Source organism: Helianthus annuus, chromosome 17, assembly GCF_002127325.2.
Source record: "Helianthus annuus cultivar XRQ/B chromosome 17, HanXRQr2.0-SUNRISE, whole genome shotgun sequence".
Lineage (NCBI taxonomy): Eukaryota > Viridiplantae > Streptophyta > Magnoliopsida > Asterales > Asteraceae > Helianthus > Helianthus annuus.
In genome coordinates this window covers 156751458-156767057 of record NC_035449.2, presented here as the reverse complement: position 1 = coordinate 156767057, position 15600 = coordinate 156751458, and the positions used below count along the sequence as shown (strand labels likewise).

At 38.0% G+C, this 15600-nt stretch overlaps 1 long non-coding RNA gene across 1 annotated transcript; it reads left to right on the top strand.

The window, feature by feature from the left end:
- The first annotated feature begins 5330 nt into the window (after positions 1 to 5330).
- On the top strand, positions 5331 to 6236 carry LOC110922504. Its single transcript, XR_002583211.2, has 3 exons — positions 5331 to 5392; positions 5728 to 5817; positions 6007 to 6236. It is a non-coding gene; the product is annotated as an uncharacterized LOC110922504 (long non-coding RNA).
- Positions 6237 to 15600: the final 9364 nt, after the last annotated feature.

Genomic DNA, 15600 nt, shown 5'->3' with positions numbered 1-15600 from the left:
ATTTGAAAGATAGAAAGGTGTAGGAGTGTGTGCAGATCAAGGAAGTACAAGATTTAGGATGAAAACTTACCGGAATCGGAAGAAATCTGAGAAAAGAAGGGGAGCACGAGCTGGTCGGTCAGAGAGTTTCCAAAAGTGGAAAGAATGACAATGACAGGGCTGTTTATAGGCTTCCCAAAGAGGAAAGGGTTGGCCGATCGGCCAGGCATCCCGATCGGACAGCCTGCTCGATCGGACAGTCCATCTGATCGGCTGGGCTGTTCGATCGGCTGGGAGCCTGATCGATCAACAGCCTGTTTCGAGCGTTCGGTGCGACGATTTTTGATATTTCGATTTCGATTGAGGGCGATACGAATACGATAGAGTTTCCTATTCAAATTACTTTTAATCCCAATCACTATATCTAACATACAATCATCTATATCTCGCGTAATCTCTTCTCCACCAATTATCATAACCTGATTTCGGTTGAGTTCGATTGGGTTTCGAGTTTCGATTCGATTGATTCGATTGATCACCCCACATATCATAAAGTAAACACGCACAAGTAATACGTAAGGCACACACACACATATAATAACAACCAGAGTTCGTGCAATTCGAGTTTTGAGTTCGATGACGATTAGATTAGCTTGATTATTGATCAGTTGACTTTATCGTATTGTTACTTCCTGTTATTCAATGTCGTAGATCGGTTCGTGTCAATAAACGTTCGATTAATTTGATTAACAACACTTACTCCACATAATACAACTAACAGAAATACCAACATAGAATAGACTAATTATAGTCAAAGAAGTCAATCTTGACTTTGACTTTGACTTTGACTTTGACATTCGGTAACACGGGTGTTACATGGACGCTGTTAAAGTTTTGCGCAAGTCTATAAACTGTCAACGACATGCACCAAAAACCTTGCGCCCAAAGAATAACCTGGTCCCAGTCACAACCGCATGACCTTTTCAAAATTGGGCCATAAATGTAGTAGGACCTTTTCCGGATGCACCAGGTGCGGTCAAATCTATCATAGTGGCAGTTGATTACTACACCAAATGGGTGGAAGCAAAACCCCTAGCTTCGACCACCGCTATGATAACACAAAAGTTTGTCTGGGAACACATCATCTGCCGTTTTGGTCTACCAATGTGCATCGTAACCGACAACGGCACCAACTGTCCCTCGGATGACTTCCAAAAATGGCCGAAAGAACTAAACATCGAACATATCTTCTCTTTTGTGGTGCATCCCCAAGGGAACGACATGGTAGAAAGCATCAACAAAGGTTTAGTTGAAGGAATAAAGGCAAGGTTGGGAACAGCCAGGAGAGGCCGAGTAGATGAACTCCTAAGCATCCTTTGGGCACATAGGACAAATCCAAAGACAAGAATGTTGGCTGTTAACAAAATTGACAACAACAGGCAGCATAGACTAGACTTGGACCTTTGAGAAGAAAGGCGCGAAAACGCAGCCATCAATGAGGCAAAGTACAAAACCAAACTGGAAAAATACTACAATGCGCGCGTGCGAATCTGCATGTTCAACCCCGGAGACTATGTCTTACGCGATAACGAAGCCTCCAACGTAGAGCGCCCAGGCAAACTGGCTCCCAAATGGGAAGGCCCTTACCTCATACACGAGGTCTTGGGCAAAGGCGCGTACAAACTGCAAACATTGGCAGGTGACCTTATCCCAAGGACCTGGAACGCACAGCAGCTTAGGCGCTGCTATATGTAAGACTGTAACCTATATTTTCTTCTGTATTCCATGGCCCACGTGCCACCTGTTTCACTAGTAAACAATAGTTTTCCACAACTTTATTGTTTATCCTCTTATACTATAACAAATGCATGTTTCACTTTGCGGTATATACAAAACAGATTGAACACTCTTCATTTGAAATACCCATACAAAGTGGCTGTCACATGCAAATATTGTAATAGCTACAAGTACACACATTGCCATGCACCCGGCTGGGCGCGCGCAACAACGTACCTCAGGACATCAAATAAGCCTTACAGGCAAATAAGGGAAAAGACTATTACTTACAACACGACAGTGCTGTACAGTATATACATATTATTTACATGCGCCTTAACAATTTGGCCTTAAATAATAAAGAAGTTGACTCACTCGTGCTCAAACAAAGACAAATAGTAAAGAAGATTTTCTTAAATAGAGCCAAGGAAGTCATATGTTCATTAAACTTGCGCACCAACCGGATACACAAGTGGCAACAACTTACACAAAAGTTCAACAAAACTTTACATGTAAAAGAAAGACACAAGGCACACAAGCCCAAACTATTCTACATTAGCACCATTACCGCCTTCACCTTCAGCATTCTTCTTCGGCTCAAAAAACTTGCGTAAGCGGTCAACATAATCGTCTGCCTCCAAGCATTCTTCAATTTGCGCAAGCGCAAGAACGATAAGATTATTATACGCTTCCGCAGCGACTCTGAAGGCATCTTCGGTGTCAATGCCGCACAAGGCGCACCGATCATCGGTAAACTTCTTGGGAGGACAAGGCATTCACATGAGTAAGACACTCGTTATAACCAGCCTTGAACCCAGCCTCATGCGCGCGGTCTATCACATTTGCAACCGTAGTTGTGTTCTCCGGTGCGTCAAGGATTGCATTCGCAACCTAATCCAATTACATGAGAAAGATTACTAAGGCAAACACATGGAATGATAAGAGATAAGATACTCACATTGGCAACACCACCAGTCCCGCATCCATGCGCGATCATCAACGAGCTGGGCATTCATGGTTGCCAATCCATCTCTCTCTTCCGCAACCTGCCTTGCCCGCGTCTCGGCCTCTTCCAGGCGCCGGTTCACATCTCCAAGGATAGTCTCGCAAGCTTGCACCTCCTTACAAGCCTCCTCCTGTTTGCAACAAAATTGTCAAGTATGAGAAGGCATTCCTAGCAGGTATCAAAAAACAGACAACTCAAAAAGGATAATTCATACCTTAAGATCCTCTATTGTTTTGATCAACCTGGAGCGCCCAACATTCGCATCCGCAAGCTCATTCACCTCAGTTGCGACCTTCTCTTTGGCAAGGGTGGCGTTTGCAGCCTTCAGGTTATTTATTTCCTGACGAAGATGGTAAAATTTTTGAGAATCTATTTTAGAAGAAGCCATTTCATTCACAGAAACTAAACTAAAAACAATCCAGGGTACTCTTGCACCGCATGTGAAATATGCATTGGAGAGACCTTTTCATCAAGGGCATCCAATGTTTGAAGCAAGGAAGTATTTGTCCTATTTTGAAGAAGAGATCTCAAGATATTGTTGGAAAATTAGTGAATGGATATTTAGTTAATTTATAATTGAGTGAAATTATAATTACTAATTAAACTCTTCATATGGTGAAACTCTTGAGTAGACTTTTAATGATGACATTTGATGAGTTTTGTTAGAGATTAAGTCCATAATTATTGAGACTCTTAACTCTTTATATGGTGAAACTCTTGAGTAGAGTTTTATTGATGACATTTGATGAGTTTTATTAGAATTCAAGTGTATAATTATTAAGACTCTTAACTCTTTAAAAAAACTCTTGGATATTTAAAAGTAGGCTATGTGCCTAACTTGATGAGATTAGAAAAATACAAGAGAGGATACAAGAAAAGTACATGAATATATGGAGAGTTCTTGAAAAGAAGAAATACTTGAAGACCCATGTGTTGGGTACCTAGAGGGATATGTTTTCTCTATTCGATTTCATCATCTCCATATCATTATTTTCTACAAGTTCTAACACTATAATTTTATCCGGTGTAACCTCGGAAGTCATCTCTCCATGAGTCCATCCCCCACCCCAATCGGTTCTCTCCCTCAACCTCCATCGATCGTCTTTCCTTATTCGATCGATTCCGATCCCCCATACCTAACAGATGGTCGTCTCTACCCATCGATTTCTACCACCATACGACTGATAAATCGCGGCTGAGTGACCGACGAACCACCACTGCACCAGCAGACGACCCATCATAACCGATCGATAGGATCATTTTTTCGCGACTCCTCGTTTCAGTTCTCACTTCAGCCCTGAGCAGGTAATTTTTCTCTTCCATCAATTAACCTTGCTTCAATCACACTTAGGGTTTTAATTAAATTGTTGAATTCGTTTGTAATTTTAGGATGTGTGTTCGACTGTTTGAGGGGGTATATCATGTTACGTGGATTCAAATGGTTTTAACAGAAGAAACGCTTGTAATATAGTTAATTGAAAATAGCATCTTCAATGAATTTTAAAAGAACCCAGCGGTTTGGTTTTGAAAGAGCAGAGTGAGAGGGGATGGATTATTAAAGGCATATTTTTGGCAAAATTTAGTTTTGGTGCATTAGCTTACATAGTCATCTGAAAAGGGGAATCATGGTTATTTTCATCCAAACTGGTTGTGAAACTTTACATGTTTGTTACCATGTTTTCATCTGAATTTCATTTTCAAGTCTACTATTTGGACATTTATATACTCTGTTGGTGAGTTAATAATCTAAGGTTTGTTGAAGGATATTGCAGCAAAGATATAATTATATGCACAACAAAGGCCAATGATGGTTCTATACATAACTTATGTACAATAGTTAACATATATATTATTATTCTTATGGTTTAATTGCCTTTGTTATCGCTTAAACTTAGGGGGTGCAAACGGGCCGAGCCGAGTCCGAGCTTGATAGGTCTTGAGCTCGAGCTCGTTTAACTTTAGAATATCCTTTATGTATATTCATATTAATGGTGCCTGTTTCAACTCTTGTTGCTGCTCCAACGCCACAAAACGTGAATCATGTAGACGTCTTGGTTACTTTTTAGCATGAAGTTAATGAGGAAAACATGCTTAATAGGGTACTTTTTTTTTGAAAAATTGTTTGCCTTGAGTTAACCATAAGATCCACTCTGTTTGTTTATATGGAGAATCTTCACATAGTTAGTTTCTTTTAATGAATATTCAGTTTGGAATCTGTTACCTCTTTCCCTACAGTGTAAGGAACAAATAGAGAACGCCGAGGAGAAAAAATGCATCCAAAGAAAACGATGAAAAGAAGAAAAAGGAAGCCAAAGAAGCAAAGTCAAAGGAACAAAAAGTGAAAGAGAAGTTGTAGGAAGTAAATCTGTTTATGACGCAGGGGCTCATGATCACTCATCTTTGGATGAGGTTAGATTGGTACTTTACATGAAGTCTTAATTTCTCACATCAAGTTTGGTTCTCTGTGATATTGAAACTGTTGATGTCTGTTTTTTTACTGCCCAATTTTTCTGATTTTTTCACCATGTTTCTTCAGAAAGGATCTAAACAAAGCCCCTACTAATATTGAGGTTGTAGTGGTCCACAGATGATGATGACACGGATGCATCTATTGACAACATGGAAGAGGAGGTACTTGTTAAAATCGTGTTATTCTCCGGTCTCTAATGATAATTTTTGTGTTATAAAATACTATTTATGCATATATTGACCATATGAAAGACGTTTGGACAATTGATCTGTAAATTTTTGTTGATATTGTAGTTAAGGTAATATGTTGGGTGTCTGAGCCAGTTATAAATGATTGCATATTATATGTTGGTTTTTTGTCTAATTGTTAGGTGTTCGGGTGATTTTCTTATACATGTTTTTCTTTTGAATCAAGAACAATGAGTTTCGTAAATTAAAGAACACTTAGATTTTTTTGAATCAATAATAATGCTTGTTTATATGATTTATTATGGCAGGGTAGATATCATGGATGGGAATGCGGCTACATGGTTCTCCAACATATGTTTGACTTTGTCAATTTGTATCAAAACCAGTTTCCCGAGGAAGTAAGTAAAATATACTTGTTTATCAGTTTATTACTTAACTGTTTTTTTTTTTAAACTTAGAAGGTTCAGATGTATATAACATGTAAATATATACATAGCTTTAATGCCGATGTTATTACCAATTTTACTTTGCCTTTAAATTTAGTCTATAATATTTGTAATAACTCTTTCTATCTACTTTTATTTTAGATGTGGCACGACACGAGAGAGGCTACGGATAATGAAATAGATGTTTTGTTGATGACGTTGATGCCGAAGTTTTTTAGCGAGTTAGGTATTTCGCTAGATTAGCGTATGTAGTTTATTTATACAATTAAACGTAGTTTGTTATGCATTCACAAATGATTGTAGTTTGACGGGTTTATCTCCGAATTGGATGTCTACGGGTTTATTTTCGATTTGAATATGTATTGTTTTGGTTTGATTTGAAAATGTTCCATTGGTGTATGTGTATAAGCTTGATGTATTTCCTGGAAAACCTTTTATATATTTTTTTACTGCAAATGTATTTCCAGTTTATAAGACGGTGTTCACCAAGTTTAAGCCGGCAGTTTATAAGACGGTGTTTACGAAATTTAGGCCGGTGTTCAAACTCTGAACACCGTCTAATAAGAGATGAATTTTAAGCCGGGGTTCAAACTGAACACCGTCTAAAAAGACATCATTTTAAACCAGTGTAGTTTAAGACGGTGTTGAAAACACCGTCTTAAAAGCGATTCCACCCCGTCTTAAGCTCTATTTTGTAGTAGTGTTTGTCAACTTCTTCTTTTTGTTTGTTTTTCCTCTATTAAGCTTACTTCCACGTTTTTTGTGGGTTTTTTTTTATGATACGAATATTAACACATATGGTGGTTTTGTGTCGACTTAATATAGTTGATTGTTTGGGTGTGAAGTGGCTGCGTTAAGACGTTAAGTGGCTGTTAATGTTACGACTTACTAGTATCATTTTATAGGAACGTTCGTGAAGAGGGTTTTTTTTTTTATTTTTTTTTTAAAGTTCATGTATGTTAATCACTGGTTTAAGTTTTTATAGTTTATTTATTTAAGCAATGAATCGTTAGTTCATTTATTTTTGTCTACCAATTAATTTAACACGACCGATGGGAGGGGCAAGGTGGGTGACCATCTCAAAATTAAGAAAAAAAAGACTTTTACAGATTTTATAGATATATGTATATATTATTTTTAAACAAAGCATATAATTAAAGGTTAAAACTCAATATGTTTTTAAATCCATTAATGTATCATATTTAGTTTTGGTTGATATAAATAAACTCAATTCTCATTTAATACAACTAGCAATAAGACCCGCGCGCGTTGCAGCGCGGGCACATCGCAAACATCAAATGGATTAGTCCAAGCATTATGTAATGTGTTAACTATATGAAAACGTGCATTTCGACATATCATAGAAAACATAACAGGTATAACAGAAAAACTGACATGTATAATCGAAAGAGATTAATTAGAACTTTTGGAAATAAAGGGAAAAAACCACAATTTGACTCCACTCGGTTCGAAACAAAATTGGCGAAACATTCATATAATAAGCAAGGAAGCATATTATATTTGACCTCACTCATTTCCCAAAAAAAAAGTTTACGTTGAAACATACACCAACTCGAATACCAAAACGTACATATAAGTATGGACATAAAAATGTTTTTTTAAACAAAAGCATAGTATATTTGATCTGACTTATTTCCAGGAAAAAGTTTATGTCGAATAGAGAAACCAAATTCATACCGACACGTACATAAAAATATACATGTAAAAATAGTTTTTTTAAGTAAAGGAAGTATAGGGGTAAAGTTGAAACACATTATTTTTAGTAAAAAATTTAATACGTTAAAGACGTGTGTAAAATCGTGCCAAGTAGCCCAATGCCACACCACCAACACAGAAGAGCTCGTAAAATAAAATAAATAAAAAGAGTAAAAATAACTCTGAACAAAAAAATAGACATAAATTATTGAATCATGCACACCCGTTGCGGTATGTTAATGCGAAGAAATTACCGAAACATAAAACGTAGAAAGAAAAAAGTAAGTCAATTTAGGACCCGCACATTAGAACGAACTTGTCAAACGAAGAATAATAGACGCGTTGCGACGAACCTGTCAAATAGGAAAAACAGACAAAAAACATTGAACCATACACACACGTTGTGTCGTGTTGACTCGCCAAATTTTGAACAAAACGTAGAACAAAAAACTTGCAAAAGATGAAAAGTATAGAGGACTAAAGTTGAAAATTAAAAAGTGTTGAGGTTAAATTGTAAAACATGAAAGTCTTTGGGTTAAAAGTAAATGAATAAAAAAAGTTAAAATGAAAAGATAAAAATTTTAGATGAAAAATGAAAATGAAAAAGAAAAGAAGAAATTTTTTGGAACTCATTCCATGCACATGGTACAACTAATGATGCAAGAAAAAGTTGCTTATTTATAGTAGTATAATATAATTCTTCCATGGGGCCCAATTTTTATTTATTTTTTTAACTCTTTCATATATTTTATATTTTAGGTTCTATTTCTTTACTCTTTCAGGGCACACAAATTATATGGGACCCTGGACCGTAATTTGTAGTTTTTACCCTTGTTTCTAGTTATATATAATATTAGTCCGTGAGTCTATTTGATGTTTGTTAGTGTTCTCTTAGTATTGTTGTTCATTCTTGTTCATTTGTGTTCATCTAGATTATTAACAAACACACATAAACAAGCACGTTCTTTTTCTCAAGGATCGGACACCATGGGCATACCTAGTAAGGGGGTTGGGTAGGCGGGCGCAACTCTTAAAAAATTAGTGTATTTTATAAGGCAAAACCCTGCACGCACCCCTTGAAAATTTGGTTAAACCCGCACTCCTTGAAAATATTTCCTGGGTCCATCATTGTCGAGAACACGAAAAATAATTCGTTCATATAATTGTTTCTATTAGCTAGGTTAAAGTTAAATAAATGAACACGAACGAGCACCGGTTCGGGTTTGTTTACACGACTATTAATTTTCATTAGAGTAAATTACACGGATAGTCCCTGTGGTTTACCAAAAGTTTGGATTTGGTCCCTAACTTTCCAAAAGCACACTGATGGTCCTATGGTTTGTATTTTGTAACGCATTTAGTCACTAACTTTAAAAGTACATGGATGATCCTTGTGGTTTGTACTTTGTTACACATTTAGTCCTTAACTTGGACCTCTTGTAACCTTTAGATTTGTTGGCTAGGGACTAAATGCGTTACAAAGAGCAAACCACAGGGACCATCCGTGTACTTTTGGAAAGCTAGGGACCAAATACAAAATTTTGGTAAACCATAGGGACCATCCTTGTACTTCACTCTTTTTATTATATGTTTAACGTGAAAAACGACAAAATACTCAGTAATTCCGTACAACTTAATCACTGTTTAATATACAATTACGTGCGCTAGACTTAAATATGATATGATTGAGTCTTATAAGTCTAGCAATCCCAGGAAATGCATTTACATTTGCATATCACGTGATCGTATTCACCACGTCGCGATGCGATACAAACTATTACAAAGACCCTTGGTAGATTATCCGGTTAGACTAGTCCTGTTGGGACGATTCCAGTATTCTCCTAAACGTGAATCATGTCCAACATGATATATACACAAAACCCCGCTAGGGAAAACAAATGTCACACCCCGACCGCGTATAACATGCAACCGCGGCGGAAAACGTCGGGGAGTGTTGTGGACAGAATTAATTGTTATACAACCATGGAAATTAAAGTTACATTTTATTTATCAAACATGGGTGTTACATTGTCTTAAAAGGAAGTACAGAATTCAAAACATAGTTATACTAGTTCTATCTTCACTTTTAGTCTCTAAGGCACAGGTCCGCCCTAGTATCATGATCAACATCTTATGGAACAGCTCCTGAAAACACATGTGAAAGTAGGTACGTCAGCATAAAAATGCCTGTGAGATACATAGGTTTTGTGAAAGTGGGATTCATGACTTGAGTTTTAAAGAAATGTTTAATAACAGTCAGTCATGAACCTTGTAATTTGTCTCGCTTTGTAAACCATTTGAAAAACAATAATATCAAATGATATGTATAGATGAACGTAAGGTTAAATGAATAACCTAGTTAAAATGAGTTGAATAAGATAAGTTGTTTTGTAAGACAATGTTTTATGAAAGGTATGTTATTTGTATAAAATGTTATATGTCTAAACTGAATTGATTTAGATAACGCTAAGATATGTAATATTATACAAACATTTATATATAGGAAGTACCAGCGGCGTATCCACCATGTTTGCATCATATTACATAATCCACGTTACTCAAACCATTTACCCAAACCATCCACCATGTAAGATTGTTCTTGTATAACTCAATTGTCAAGTGTTATTGTGTAAACCATGTCAAATGTCTATGTTCAATGTAAACCACCAAATGTGTATGTCAGTGTCAACGTGTTTATGTTCAATGTAAATCATGTAATGTGTATCCCAAAATGTATCATGTACGGTAAGCGAAATGTATCAACTTAAACCATATGTAAAATGCACAAAACAAGTCGTTGAAGTAAAACGTGGTTTAAATCAACGTTATGTTCTGTGGAAAAATGCATGCTCTATTGATATTAACATTTATGCGGTATTGTGAAATATGCATACATCCAAGCCTTGAGACTGTGGCGATAAACCCTTAAACAAATTAAAGGTTTATCTAAGTTATGTATATCGAATTCGGTCATTCCTTACAATCCTATCAAACCCAGGATTTCAGGAACGGGAGTTGTCAATTCCTATGGTACCACTACCTACTAACGAAAGGCGTAGCTAATGTTAATGAATGTATTGTCCCATGTTAAACAAACCAAATGTCATAACAAAATGAAGGCATGTGATGTAAACAATTGTACTAAGTATGCTAAGTAAACATACGAAGCAGAAGTGCTCATGTAAATCAATGTGCCCATATGCTGAGTAAACATATGCAGCAGAAATGTTCATGTAAATCAATGTGCCCATATGCTGAGTAAACATATGCAGCAGAAATGTTCATGTAAATCAATGTGTCCATATGCTGAGTAAGCATATGCAACAGAAATGTTCATGTAAATCAATGTGTCCATATGCTGAGTGAACATATGCAACAGGAATGTAATGTAAATCAATGTACTAAGTACGCACACAATGGGCATACATAGCATGAAATGTAATGAAATCATGTACTATAATGTACTAATGAGCATAGCAGATGTACGATGTGAAAACATGGAAAGCATGAAAGTAACAGATAGGCACATGTGTTTCACCCCAAAACAGTTGGAAAACAGTAAAAGAGGGGTTCTATGTACTCACATGAACTCCTCGAAAACATGTAAAAGATGGGGTTCTATGTACTCACCTGAGATTGCTTTGAATTCCTTGTATAATAACCAGATAATGCTAAAGATCACGGGATATCAAACGGCACATAATAGGTAGCTATGTTAGTATACCGGACCAAATCGGAAGGATCGGATAGTATGCGGGTTCGTAAACCAAACGAGTATGGAGACTCGTGTAATATGGTTTAACAAAGCCTACACACTAAAATGAAACTTAACCTAAATGCTTACGGCCCATCACGACCCGTTTAGGTAGCTTATGCTACCCTAACGCGTCGTTCGCGTAGAACGCGTTCGGAACGCCTAACATCGTGACCACAAGGCATAACCTCGGAAGGTTATAGCTATGGTCACCTAGTGTGTTTGGTCGGATCCTAATGATCGACCAAATGGGTCGGGTTCGAAAGTATAAGCGATGGTTTAGATCGCTTACCTTACGACCCTATATAAGCACTAAACTAAAAGTGACGAGCTAAGCATGCTAGAACATGCTTAACTAAGATTAGAAAACAGGTTTGGCATCAAAACAAACGGCTTTGATGCTCACGAGTAGTTTGGTTACAAAATATGCAAGAATGCATATTTTAGCCGAAACTACGACTCGTCACTGAGCCTAGATAACGTGGTAATCAGTAGGTATAGTCGCTACGGACTATAACCATCGTGATCACGCTCAAGTTATGAAGTTCCACGAACTTCTTGTTGACCATAGGCTGGTCAATGCAGAAAGTCAACAAAACGTTGATTTTCGGACTCGAAAAGCGAATAAAAGAACGAAAGAAGACTTACGGAGGGTTCCCGAATGCTAATCTAGATCAAAGAGCTCAGGTATGAAGCAATGGCATCAACTTAGAGCATTTTGATCAGATTGTGTGAGTTTTTAGCAACAAGGGGGGGTATTTATAGGAAAAGTAGAGCCGTTAGGATCGTTTCTTGATTTTCATGCCACGATCTTGAGCGTCCACTTGTCAAAATATTGTGGTTACTGAAAATGGCCCTTGGCTCTTGATTGGGTGAAAGGGCATTGCCCCTTGAACGAACGAAAGGCCAACTGCAAGTGGATTCAACATTGAATCTGGTCTGTTAGTCCCACGCGGCCCGCATCAGGATATGCAGAAACTCAGGCGGGCCGCCTGAGCCTGTCTGATCTGCATATACTTTCAAAAATGGCAGTTTTGGTCCCTGTTGCGTATTTAAGCCATTTCTGGCACTTCTAAGGCCCGTAGAGCCAACTTTAAGGCCCTAAAATGATGCCTAAACATTGTGGACATGAAACATGCTCAAAAATGTTCCGGATGTTGGTTCGTTTGGCTGTACGATCGCGATGTTCGCTTAATTACGACGGAATGCGCATAAGCGCGAAAAATGATCCAAATGACGCGACGAATGGATTTTTCTCATGCCAAACACTAAGGCATAATATTAGGATGCTTACATAAATTTTTGGATGTCCGGATGTATTCAGAACGTAAGTTATGCGCGAAAGTGCAAACTTGTGCACTTTTTGACACTTTTTGACACTTTTAGTCCCTGAATGACCCAAAAGTTTGTTTTAGCATACCAAACCCCTCAAAGCCTATTTCTAAGCTATGTAAAGGATATTTATGGTATGTTTAACTTATGGACATGTTCCAGAATGTTCGTTACAGTTCAAATTGGCATACTTTCGCAGTTTGTCAATTTTAGTCCCTGTAAGCGAATTAACTTGTTTTTGCTATACCAAAGCCTTCAAAACTTATTTCTAAGTTATGTAAAGGTTATTTAAGGTATGTTGAGTATATGTTGATGTTCCGGAGTATTTGTCGCATTAAACTGAGTACGTTTAAGCACCAGTTAGCGTATAACTCTCCAGAAAGCGATATAGAGTTTGAAATCGAACAAAAGTCAAAACATGAAAAAAAATGTAAAACACAACCAAACAAACATTGGGATAAAATAACATTGTTTTATTGATAACTGAACTGTTCACAACGATTACAAGCATAAATGTTACAGTCTCCCCTACTTGTGGAAATTTCATCCCGAAATTTATTTAGAGGAAACTCGTGGAAAAAGATGCGGATACTTTGCCTTCATTTGATCTTCACGTTCCCAAGTAAACTCGGGTCCACGTTTAGATTCCCATCGAACCTTGACCAAAGGAATGCGCTTGCGCTTAAGCCACTTGACTTCACGTTCCATGATTTCCACTGGTTTCTCAACAAATTTCAGTGTTATCAACACGAATTTCGTCAAGCGGTATGTGGAGGTTCTCATCAGCTAAACACCTCTTGATATTGGACACGTGAAAAGTTGGATGAACATTTCCAAGTTCAGGAGGTAACTCAAGTCTGTAGGCAACCTTACCGATTCTTTCGACGATCTTGAATGGTCCAACGTGTCTAGGTGCAAGTTTTCCTTTCTTTCCAAATCTGATCACACCTTTCCAAGGTGAGAACTTAAGTAATACACGATCACTGACTTGAAAATCCAAGGGCTTGCGTTTTAGGTCCGCATAACTCTTTTGACGGCTTCTAGCTGTCTGAAGGTTATCACGAACTTTCTTTACCTTCTCTGTTGTCTCTAAAATGAGGGCAGGTCCAGTAAGTTGAGCCTCGCCAATCTCATTCCAGCAGACCGGTGAACGACATTTTCGACCATAGAGAGCCTCGAAAGGAGCCTTGTTGATGCTGGAGTGATAACTGTTGTTGTAGGAGAATTCAATCAATGGAAGATGTGAATCCCAACTACCACCAAAATCGATCACACAAGCTCTAAGCATATCCTCCAGTGTCTGGATTGTTCTTTCAGATTGACCATCCGTTTGCGGATGATAAGCTGTACTCAGATTAAGTTGAGACCCCATAGCAGATTGCATGGTTCTCCAAAAATGAGAAGTGAAACGAGCATCTCTGTCAGAAATGATGTTCAAAGGAACACCATGTCGAGCTACAATTTCATCTACGTAGATTTGAGCAAGTTTGTCAGCCGAAAAATCCTCACGGATTGGCAAGAAATGCGCTGACTTGGTAAGACGATCAACGACTACCCAGATGGCATCGTGACCCTTCTTTGTGCGCGGGAGTTTAGTAATGAGATCCATAGTAATGTTTTCCCATTTCCAAACTGGGATCTCCGGTTGCTCCAATAATCCGGAAGGACGTTGATGTTCAGCCTTAACCTTAAGACAAGTAAGGCATTTGGATACGTATAAGGCAATGTCTTTCTTCATACCAGGCCACCAATACTGAATACGAAGATCCTTATACATCTTATCTGAGCCAGGATGAATAGAATAACGAGACTTATGGGCTTCATCCATAAGCAAGGTACGAAGATTATCTTGGCATGGGACCCACAAGCGGTCCATGAAATAGTATGATCCATTGTCCTTCAGTTCTAGAGCAAGAGTTATGTGATAAGGAAATTCCTTATCCATCAAACCTTGTGAAACACAAGCTTGTTGAGCCTGAGAAATACGGGCTTGTATATCGGTTTGAGCTTGAATAACAGATTGAACACGTACACAATGAAGCTTAGTACGTTCCTTACGACTCAAAGCATCGGCTACGACATTCGCCTTACCAGGATGGTAGCGAATCTCGCAGTCATAGTCGTTTAGAAGTTCAACCCAACGTCGTTGTCTCATGTTGAGCTCTTTCTGATTGAAGATATGCTGAAGACTTTTGCGGTCTGTGAAAACCACACATTTTGTACCGAACAAATAGTGTCTCCAAATTTTGAGAGCGAAGACAACTGCACCCAACTCCAGATCATGAGTGGTGTAGTTCTTCTCATGAATCTTCAACTGCCTTTATGCGTATGCTATGACTTTGTTTCTTTGCATCAGGACGCAGCCAAGACCTAATTTAGATGCGTCGCAATAAACGACGAAATCATCATTGCCTCAGGCAATGTTAGGACAGGCGCGTCGCAAAGCCTTTGTTTCAAAGTCAGAAACACTTCCTCTTGTTTGACTCCCCAATCAAATGGCTTGTTCTTCTGAGTTAGAGCAGTTAGAGGAACTACAATCTTCGAGAAATTCTCAATGAAGCGGCGGTAATAACCCGCTAGACCAAGAAAAGAACGAACTTCAGTAGGAGTAGTAGGTGTATCCCAATCCTTGATCGCACTGATCTTGGAGGGATCTACGTGAATACCTTGTTCGTTGACAATATGTCCCAAGAATTGAACCTCCTTAAGCCAGAATTCACACTTGGAGAATTTGGCAAAAAGTTGCTCTTTCTTTAGGAGTTCCAACGTAAGACGGAGATGTTGCTCATGGTCGGCTCGCGTCTTAGAATATATCAAGATGTCATCAATAAAAACGATGATGAACTTATCCAAGTAAGGTTTGCAGACCCTATTCATTAAGTCCATGAAAACTGCAGGAGCATTAGTCAAACCGAATGGCATGACTGTGAACT